The sequence below is a fragment of the Diospyros lotus genome, chromosome 2 (genome assembly GCF_014633365.1).
Source record: "Diospyros lotus cultivar Yz01 chromosome 2, ASM1463336v1, whole genome shotgun sequence".
In the NCBI taxonomy this organism is placed as follows: Eukaryota; Viridiplantae; Streptophyta; class Magnoliopsida; order Ericales; family Ebenaceae; genus Diospyros; species Diospyros lotus.
Genome location: NC_068339.1, coordinates 8,592,373 through 8,603,861, shown reverse-complemented (window position 1 = coordinate 8,603,861; position 11,489 = coordinate 8,592,373). Strand labels below are relative to the sequence as shown.

At 36.3% G+C, this 11,489-nt stretch overlaps 1 long non-coding RNA gene across 1 annotated transcript; it reads left to right on the top strand.

The window, feature by feature from the left end:
• The first annotated feature begins 791 nt into the window (after window positions 1–791).
• On the top strand, window positions 792–11,246 carry LOC127795810 (uncharacterized). The gene is made up of 3 exons (XR_008021866.1): window positions 792–1,277; window positions 10,825–10,876; window positions 11,145–11,246. It is a non-coding gene; the product is annotated as an uncharacterized LOC127795810 (long non-coding RNA).
• Window positions 11,247–11,489: the final 243 nt, after the last annotated feature.

The following is an 11,489-nucleotide window of genomic DNA, read 5'->3' as shown; positions in this document are numbered from 1 at the left end:
CTTGATTGCATTTGTAAGTGTGATTATTATTCTTGAATCAAAGTTTAGTTGTTTCCTTATAATTCTCTCTTTGAGAATTGTTCTTGTTCTTTCCCCTTTTCTTTAGTATTCTCTCTTGTGATCTTACTTCCTTCCTTTCTTCTTTTAAATTCTTATGTCATTTATTATTACTTTATTATTCACCGCCTAAATGGCCGGTTAATTTGTGCCTTTAAATTTCTGCAATTTTAATTCTTGTCATTTAATTGTTCACCGCCTAAATGGACGGTTAGTTTCTTGCCTTTAAATTCTTGCAATTTTAATTCTTGTATTTTAATTATCTACCGCCTAAATGGCCGGTTAGTTTCTTCTATTTTAATTCCTGTCATTTAAATTCTGTTATTTAAATTATGTCATTTAAATTGTTGTCAATTAATTTAATAGAGATGAGTAGCTAAATCTAATCTTGGGTTAAGGCAAGGACAGTGTCTAACGCCAATGATTCCCAAAGAAAGCTACGCTTTAAATGAGTAACATTGGTTTAAACTTCAATATGAGTGTGTTTTGATTATTGAAAAATCACTAGGTTTGGATTGGAGCGTAAGCCTAACTTAGAGCTTTCATGTCACGCATGAGAGTTACTAGAACTGGAAACGCTATCATACCCAAACCCGGATGATTAATTTAGTTGTTTTGTGTATTAATTGTAATTGAATTTATGGTAGTTTCTTAAATTAGAATCCCGCATATCATGTATGGGGATTGCTTAAACTAGAGCTATCATTATCTTTAATTGCATTTAATAACAAATCCTCATATCTGAAATTAAATTAATGTTGCTAATCTTTTATGCTAATATTTGGGAATCAACGGGTTGGCACTGAAATTGTCTTAACTCAAGTACTTTCCAATTTCATATTCTCACGTTTAGTATTTATTTCAACTTCTGTCTTGCTTTATTTTCTAGTATTTGTTATCTAAAAAAATCATGTTATCAATCCATCTAAATGCGTGTGCGTGTGTGTGACATTCTTTTTTTTCTTTTGCCATAAATAAATCTCTCAGTGGACGACCTGGACTTATCCAGAAAGTATAAATTTAAATTTGAACTACAACTGCACTCGTACACTGACGAGTATAAACCTCTCGCCTAAATAAATAAATAAAATATAAAATTTTTATTGTGTTTTGTTTTGTGTTTTAATTGCAGGGTGAGAGTGCAGTCAGGAGTACCGACCCGGGATGGCGCGCACAGGATGCTGGAGGTATTTGTTACCGTCCAGGGCAGCGACATGTTGGTATGAGACTTGGGTGCCAGGTGTCTTATGTGGGCCCCAAGGACCAGTGTGTACTTTTATTATGCTATACTATTGTGTTGTAGCGTCTCATGGTTTGTGTGTATTTGGGGGTTGGTGTTCTGGGAGAAGTTTATTGGCTTTGTGCAACTTTTAGCCTTTCTTTTCTTATGCTTGCTGATGTTGAGTTACATAGATCTTATCATATGCGCAGCGGAAATTAAAATTTAATTTGGAGGTATCCCGTTTTTCAGAAATTATGGTTTAATAAAACGAAGGCATAAACGAAAAATACCTCTTTGATGAAATCTTATTTCACCGTTAGATTTCCCGCCGTATAATCCTCCAAGTGTAGGATGCCGAGTCGGTCCACCCGAAATCACTTCTATTCAAGAATATCAAAGAGAGAAGATAAGTAGAAGAAATTTTTCACAAAAATTTCTAACTTACCTCTTGGATTCAAGAACACTTCTCCAAAATTCTCTCTACATTCAAGTGAATCAAGAAGACACTTATGAGAGAAAATAAGAGTTTGGAGCTATTTATAGTTCCAATTAAAAACTATTCTTCATTAAATGGGTTGGGCTTCTCAAGCCCATTCCATTTAATGCAATTGGACCAAGCCCAATCCAATGGAATTTATTTGAATCCAATAGTGCCATTGGGCCAAGCCTAATGTACTAGCAAAAGGCCCAACCCAATCTATGATTAAATAATTACATTCATAATATAATTATTTAATTACTCTTATTTATCCAATAAATAAATGCACTATAATTAGTAATTATAAAATTACTAATTTATTTATTTTCTCTTTGAAAGTAATTTCTTTTTGGGTGGGACTTTCTGGGTCCACAAATAAATTGGCAACAAGAATAATCAACAATTAATTCTCGTAAACCATGAGTGACATCTAGCAATATATCATGATTACCCAATTTATTGTGAAGCGGGTATTGTGAACCTTTTACTACGTTACCATACAATACGGTCCTTCTATCATCCTATATCCCGACAAGATATGAGATCATGGTCAGTAGGTCGAATCTCTTAATCTTGTCATATGACCAAATCCAAAATCAATCTTGACAAATTATGACACAACCCGTATGGAACAAATTCCATCGTCATATTACCTCGGCCAAGGATTTATCGTCAAGTGATTACTGGATCGCATAGGATATCCTCCTCATAAATCTCGAGGTGATAGATTCCATGTCTAATGCACACATACCTCATGTATCACTGAATCAGGCACATAGATACGTATGATTATCCTTGATTAGAACAACCACATGATATCGTTGATATCCTAATCCACCAATACACAGATATCCATGTCATCTCAGGTCTAAGGACTAGTTGTAAAATCGCAGCTAACATTAAATCATTGACCCGTGAGAAATAACCCATGTGATTTAATGTTAACAGTCCCGTTCAGTGAACTCGTTCTTGTAACGAGCACCCACTTATCTTCCTTCTATAGCTCATACAGAATGGCACGAGACTCACCAACCTTATCTTTCAGTATCTCATACTGAAACAAGGAGGAAGACAATGTGCTGGCCTTTACGAGTTGCTATCATCCATGATAGGAATTCTATGGCCAGGAACATGTTTATAGTATAACAAATTGTGGATTATCCGTAACTCGTATTCTTAACACTTAAGAATGGTATCCACTTCTTATTATACTAATGGATATATGTTTTATAATTTAAACCATATTGCAATTTAAATAAAAACATAAACTTGCCATTTAAATAATATTTAAAGAATTACAAGATCGAGTCCCTTTGTGTCACTGGAACTGGTCTTTAGGGCTCATATCTAACAATCTCCCACTAGCACTAAGACCATTCAGTGTGGTATCTCATACCCCACCTATCTAGATGAAAATCTAGTTGCTTCTGGTTCATGGCCTTAGTCAGTGGATCTGCTGCATTCTGTGATGTATCTATTCTCTGCACATTGACATCTCCTCTACCAATGATCTCTCTAATGAGATGGAAGCGTCTTTCAATATGTTTGGACTTCTGGTGAGACCTCGGTTCCTTAGCTTGCGCTATGGCTCCATTGTTGTCGCAAAACAAGGGGACGGCAGACTTTATAGAAGGAACCACTCCAAGTTCTGTCACAAACTTTTTGACCCAGACTGCTTCCTTTGCAGCATCCGATGCTGCAATATACTCGGCTTCTGTTGTAGAATCGGCAGTCGTATCCTGTTTGGAACTCTTCCAACTGAATACTCCTCCGTTGCAGGTAAACACATATCCAGAGATAGACTTTCTATCATCAACATCTGATTGAAAATCAGAATCTGTGTAACCCTCCACTTTCAGTTCTCCTTCACCATAAGTAAGGATCAAATCCTTAGTTCTTTTCAAATATTTAAGGATATTCTTAACGGCAATCCAGTGTTGCTCACCTGGATTAGACTGATATCTGCTTGTAACACTTACAGCATGAGCAATATCAGGCCTAGTACATAGCATTGCATACATTAGGCTTCCTATTGCTGAAGCATAAGGAATCCTAGACATGCGTTCTCTCTCTTCTTGTGTCTTGGGGCACATATCACGAGAGAGGTGGATTCCATGTCTAAAGGGCAACAGTCCTCTTTTGGAATCTTCCATGTTGAACCTCTTCAACACTCTTTCTATGTACTTATTTTGGGAGAGTCCTATCAATCTCTTGGTTCTATCTCTATAGATCCGTATACCGAGAATATAGGCTGCTTCTCCCAAATCTTTCATGGAGAACTTACTTGACAACCAGACCTTTATTTTTGACAACAACCCTACATCATTCCCAATGAGTAAGATATCATCTACATATAAGACCAAAAATGCTATTGCACTCCCACTAGCCTTTTTATAAACACAGGGTTCATCAACGTTTTGTATGAAACCAAACGATTTGACTTCATCATCAAAACGAATGTTCCAACTTCTGGATGCTTGCTTAAGACCATAAATGGATCTCTTAAGCTTGCATACCTTCCCTGCGTTAACTTTAGGTGTGAAGCCTTCAGGTTGTTCCATATAGATTTCCTGATCTATATAACCATTTAAGAAGGCTGTTTTCACATCCATTTGCCAAATCTCATAGTCATAATGAGCAGCAATGGCTAGTAAAATTCTAATGGATTTAAGCATGACGACTGGAGAAAAGGTTTCTTCATAGTCAATCCCTTGTCTTTGTCGATAACCTTTTGCCACAAGTCTTGCTTTATAGGTCTCTACCTTTCCATCTGAACCTATCTTCTTCTTGAAGACCCATTTACATCCAATAGGTACTATACCTTCTGGTGGATCTACAAGAGTCCAGACTTGGTTCTCATACATGGAATCCATTTCAGATTTCATGGCTTCTAGCCATCTTTTCGAGTCGATATCTGATATCGCCTCTTGGTAAGTGGTAGGATCATCTGAGTGATCATTATCTCCTACAAAGAACAACTCTTGTTCATTTAGAAAACCATATCTCTCAGGTTGATGGGGTATCCTCTCACTTCTTCTAATGGGACGTGCAACACTCGACCCTGGCTCCTCAATTGGTACTTGGACATCTCGTGGCATAGTTTCAGGCTCGGTGAACCCTTCACCAAGTTCTATTTTCCTTTCATTGCCTCTTTCTTGAATAAACTCTTTTTCAAGAAAAATGGCATTCCTGCTTACAACTACTTGTTGCAGTTCAGGAATATAGAACTCATATCCTAAGGTATCTTTAGGATAACCCACGAAACTACCCTTTAAAGATCGTGTCTCAAGTTTCTCTGATTTAAGCTTTTTCACAAAAGCTGTACATCCCCAAATCTTAACATGTTTAAGACTAGGCTTCCTATCAAACCATATCTCATGTGGTGTTGTAGGAACTGACTTGGAAGAAACTCTGTTTAAGATATATATTGCAGTAAGAAGGGCGTGTCCCCATAGAAACAAAGGTAAGTCTGTACAACTTAACATACTTCGAACCATATCTAATAAAGTCCGATTCCTCCTTTCTGAAACTCCATTCAGTTGAGGCGTTCCTGGTGGGGTCCGTTGTGAAATAATACCTGAGACTTTAAGAAAATCTTCAAACTCGTTACTAAGATACTCACCTCCACGATCTGATCGTAAGGCCTTTATCTTTTTACCAGTTTGATTTTCTACTTCAGCTTTAAAATCTTTGAACATTTCAAAAGATTCAGATTTATGTCTCATGAGATAAACATATCCATATCTAGACATATCATCTGTAAAAGTTATAAAGTATTGATAACCTCCTCGGGCTATTACATTAATAGGCCCACACACATCCGAATGTATAAGTCCTAACAATTCTGTGACCCTTATACCTTGCCCAGTAAAAGGCAATTTGGTCATCTTTCCAAGGATACAAGATTCACAAGTTGGATATGGTTCAGAACCTAATGGACCCAAAAGCCCATCTTTCTCCAACTTAGTGATTCTGTCATCCCCTATATGACCCAATCTGTAATGCCACAGAATTTTAGAATTTGGGTTATCACGTGGTCTCTTATTATTATTTGATACATGCAGATGCTCACTATTATCAACAGTCACATTCAAAATGTAAAGACTATTGACAAAATTACCAGTAGCAATCAATTTATTTCTAAAATAAATTTCACAAACATTATTCTTAAAAGAAAATTCATAATTTTCTTTCACCAATACAGGAATAGAAATAATGTTCTTAAAAGCTCCAGGTACACATAAACAATTGTTTAAAATTAAACTATGTTCATGTGATAAAATTAAAGATACAGTGCCGATAGCTGTGGCTGCAACTCTTGCCCCATTTGCTACCTTTAGCACAATCTCATTATCTGCAAGCCTTCTACTTTGTTCCAGATCCTGTATAGATGCACAAACATGAGTTGTCGCTCCAGAATCTAGAATCCATAAAGTAGAAGAGTAAGCAATGGAAAAATACTCATGAACTATCATCATACCTGTCGCTTCCTTCTTCAAGGAACTAAGGTAATCTTTACAGTTCCTTTTCCAATGTCCCTCTTTGCCACAATGGAAACATTTTCCTTTGGCAACAGTTTTTCCCTTCTTCTTTTCAATCACTTTAGTTGCTTGGGTGGCCTTCTTTTTACCTTTCCCCTTTCTAGTCTTACTAGTAGAGGACACAGCCATCACAGTGCCTGTTTTCATGGTACCCTGGGCCGTTATTAGCATATTCATAAGTTCCGCCGGGGTACACTCAATCTTGTTCATATAGAAGTTTGAAATAAAACCCCCATACGAATCTGGCAAAGACTGAAGAATTGCATCTATTTGAAGATATTGATGCATTGGAGCATCTAATTCATTCAGTTTATCCATCCAGGAGATCATTTTGAGAACATGGTCTCCAACTGATCCTCCAGCAGACATCTTTGCTCGAAAGATTGATTTAGATATCTCATATCTAGCACTTCGACTTCGCTCACCATACAACTCTTGTAAACGAGCAATAATCGAATACGCATTTGGCATCTTATTATGCTGCCGCTGTAACTCTTGACTCATAGTAAGCAAGATGTAACTCTTAGCAACAAGATCATCATCTTGCCACTTATTGAGTGTATCTTGTTCCTCCTGAGTAATATGTTCAACAGTTGGCTCAGGGATAGGCGTTTCCAAGATATATGTGATTTTTTTTAAGTTTGTAATCAATTTCAAATTTAGAAGCCAGTCGTTGAAATTTGGTCCAGTTAGCCGGTTTGCGTCAACAAATTTAGAAAGTGCATTTAGTGAAGCCATTTGATATATCTGCAGAAAATAAGTAGATTATTAGATATCTTGTTTTCTTAACTATCTGATTTTGGTCTTTAAATCAAACAGTACCTCCCACTGAGTTTTTCAAATTCCTTACTCCCATTTGAAGAAAAAAAACAAATTCACATTGGCATGAATTCTAGTGGGTATTTGGATTCTTATTAATTTTATTACTCCTCACATAATAGATTCTTGGAATAATAAATTCAATAAGTGGACAACGCTTGTCCAGTACATCTTATGTACGGCCCAAATATTTTGTTTCGGCTCCCAGTCCAATGTACCTCACATAATAGTTTCTTGGCAATTGAACATAGTTAAATCATACCATCACGCTGACAAGTCTGCACAGTTGAATATCGATTGCCTCACATAATAGATTCTTGGGTCACGATATTTGTGCATCCCCATCTCATCAAATGTTTTAAATAGAAATCAAAGTATTTTAATCAATGTGCAACCCCTATGTATCCATAGCCGATCAACACACAAATTAAAAAGCCCCAATTTCTACCGTGATGGAGAGCCCCGATTAGATTGTCTTAACTCTTAAGGTCCAACCGGTTACAATTTAATTTTATAAATATGGGAGATTTTTTAATTAATTGGTCTCACTTTTCACATGCAACGTTTTAACATACATCAACTATGTAAATAAACATTGCATAAAATTAGTCGATATGGTCATGGACTCAATCATGCATTCTAAGCGCAATTCCAGCCATTGGAATTGTGCGGTGCATTCGTGGGTGAATAAATAAGGAAACGCCTATAACTATTACAAGCATAACCCTTTCACATAGGGTCTTCATTTCCTTGATTATTTTGCCATCAATGACTTCACTCCAAGCCGTGCCTCGATTGATGTGAATCCATTGCTTTTACAATTTACTATAAACTACTTTTACAATAAAATTAAAACAATAAATAATTATTTTACAACCGTCATGAAAAAGACGGCTACCTTCGGCACGCAGGCCGTTAAATAAAATAATCCATACATCCACATCACACATACATCATCCATGTAGTGTCCTAAGTCCATGACCATTACCGATATGCAACAAGGCATCCACAACATGCTATTAACAATTAAAAGCATATTATAAGCAATCATATGATTATTGGACAATTGTATAACTAATTATACATTGGTATTTTTTTTAAATAATAAAATAAATAAATAAAATAATAATAACAATTATTATTATTTATTTTATTCATTATTATTATTATTTTAAATAAAACAAATAAATAAAACAAATAATAATAACAATTATTATTATTTATTTTATTCATTATCATTATTATTTTAAATAAAACAAATAATAATAACAATTATTATTATTTATTCTATTTTTATTTTTAAATAATAAAACAAATAAATAAATGAAATAATAATAACAATTATTATTATTTATTTTATTTATTATTATTTTAATTATTTTAAATAAAACAAATAATAATAACAATTATTATTATTTATTTTATTATTATTATTTTTATTTAAAACAATTAAAAATAATAATAAATAAATAAATCTGCCAATGGCAGACAGAGGGGGGGGGGCCAGCCCCCACTGCGCGCACAGTGCGCGCGCATAGTGCGCGCACTGCGCGCGCATTCCGCGCGGTGGTGCGCGGGCGGGGCCCGCGCACCCACCAGCGCGCGGCGCTGGTGCGCGGGCCCTGCCCGCGCACCTGCCCGCGCGGCGCGGGCTAGCCCCGCGCCTTGCGCGCATGGGCGCGCATCTGGGCGCGCCCATGCGCGCCCAGCGCGCCCAACGCTCGCGTCTGGGCGCGCTGGGGCGCGCCCAGCACGCACCCAGCGTGCTGGTTGCCCCCCGGGATGCACCCGGTACTGCCCGTCCGTCCCGAAACAAATTTCGATACTTCCAGTTACGCCAAAACTGATTCCAGCACTGTCTAACAGTGTTAAATCAGTTTTAAAACGCTGCCGGCATGCAACTCTTCTTCGGATCTCATCCAAAATTGTTTTATTTTTCAAAATACCAATTCAATGTCCAATAATCACATGAATAAAACCATAAAACTGAAAAACGATGGCTCTGATACCACTGTTGAGTTACATAGATCTTATCATATGCGCAGCGGAAATTAAAATTTAATTTGGAGGTATCCCGTTTTTCAGAAATTATGGTTTAATAAAACGAAGGCATAAACGAAAAATACCTCTTTGATGAAATCTTATTTCACCGTTAGATTTCCCGCCGTATAATCCTCCAAGTGTAGGATGCCGAGTCGGTCCACCCGAAATCACTTCTATTCAAGAATATCAAAGAGAGAAGATAAGTAGAAGAAATTTTTCACAAAAATTTCTAACTTACCTCTTGGATTCAAGAACACTTCTCCAAAATTCTCTCTACATTCAAGTGAATCAAGAAGACACTTATGAGAGAAAATAAGAGTTTGGAGCTATTTATAGTTCCAATTAAAAACTATTCTTCATTAAATGGGTTGGGCTTCTCAAGCCCATTCCATTTAATGCAATTGGACCAAGCCCAATCCAATGGAATTTATTTGAATCCAATAGTGCCATTGGGCCAAGCCTAATGTACTAGCAAAAGGCCCAACCCAATCTATGATTAAATAATTACATTCATAATATAATTATTTAATTACTCTTATTTATCCAATAAATAAATGCACTATAATTAGTAATTATAAAATTACTAATTTATTTATTTTCTCTTTGAAAGTAATTTCTTTTTGGGTGGGACTTTCTGGGTCCACAAATAAATTGGCAACAAGAATAATCAACAATTAATTCTCGTAAACCATGAGTGACATCTAGCAATATATCATGATTACCCAATTTATTGTGAAGCGGGTATTGTGAACCTTTTACTACGTTACCATACAATACGGTCCTTCTATCATCCTATATCCCGACAAGATATGAGATCATGGTCAGTAGGTCGAATCTCTTAATCTTGTCATATGACCAAATCCAAAATCAATCTTGACAAATTATGACACAACCCGTATGGAACAAATTCCATCGTCATATTACCTCGGCCAAGGATTTATCGTCAAGTGATTACTGGATCGCATAGGATATCCTCCTCATAAATCTCGAGGTGATAGATTCCATGTCTAATGCACACATACCTCATGTATCACTGAATCAGGCACATAGATACGTATGATTATCCTTGATTAGAACAACCACATGATATCGTTGATATCCTAATCCACCAATACACAGATATCCATGTCATCTCAGGTCTAAGGACTAGTTGTAAAATCGCAGCTAACATTAAATCATTGACCCGTGAGAAATAACCCATGTGATTTAATGTTAACAGTCCCGTTCAGTGAACTCGTTCTTGTAACGAGCACCCACTTATCTTCCTTCTATAGCTCATACAGAATGGCACGAGACTCACCAACCTTATCTTTCAGTATCTCATACTGAAACAAGGAGGAAGACAATGTGCTGGCCTTTACGAGTTGCTATCATCCATGATAGGAATTCTATGGCCAGGAACATGTTTATAGTATAACAAATTGTGGATTATCCGTAACTCGTATTCTTAACACTTAAGAATGGTATCCACTTCTTATTATACTAATGGATATATGTTTTATAATTTAAACCATATTGCAATTTAAATAAAAACATAAACTTGCCATTTAAATAATATTTAAAGAATTACAAGATCGAGTCCCTTTGTGTCACTGGAACTGGTCTTTAGGGCTCATATCTAACAGCTGAGTCTCTCGACTCACCTTGTTTTTTCATCATTCCAGGTAGTGGCAGCATGGACCGTGGCAAGGAAATCAGTGTCTAGCGGCAGAGTCGGTATGGTGTACAAGTAGTCCCATCAATCCCTATCAACTCTAATGTCTGAGTAGGATTTATTTTATTATTTTGTACTGTGTCAAGTTTTTTCTCGATTCTCGTGTATATCGGTACAGGAGTCTGTGTTTATTTATTCATTATGTGACCGCTGTGCGAGCGGGGTACCCGTAGTGCATGCATGTGTTTAGCTTCACTTCTGATGTTCTTATTTTTGTGTATGTATGCTATGGTGGTTTTGACTCGTGTCTTATTCTTTTTCTTTCTATAGGCACCCCGTTCAAGTAGTCCAGGTGATTGAGAATATTCGGGCGAGAATGATTACAATCAACCTAAGAGCTAACAGCATATGAACAAATAGCATATGAAAACATCAACAGGGACAGCGCTGTGAGAACTTGAGATTGAGCATCACACGTGTCAGATTTTGCCAAACGGCATGCAGATTTGGTTAGTGAACATTGAATCATTCAATCGATGATTGGATAAATAGGCTTCGTTTGGAGGGAAAGAACTCATGGACATTTATAGAGTTCATAAATTTAGTAGAATAACAAGTAATATGACAGTTTTGTTTAAATGAATATTAAATATTTAATTTATTAGAAATATTGAA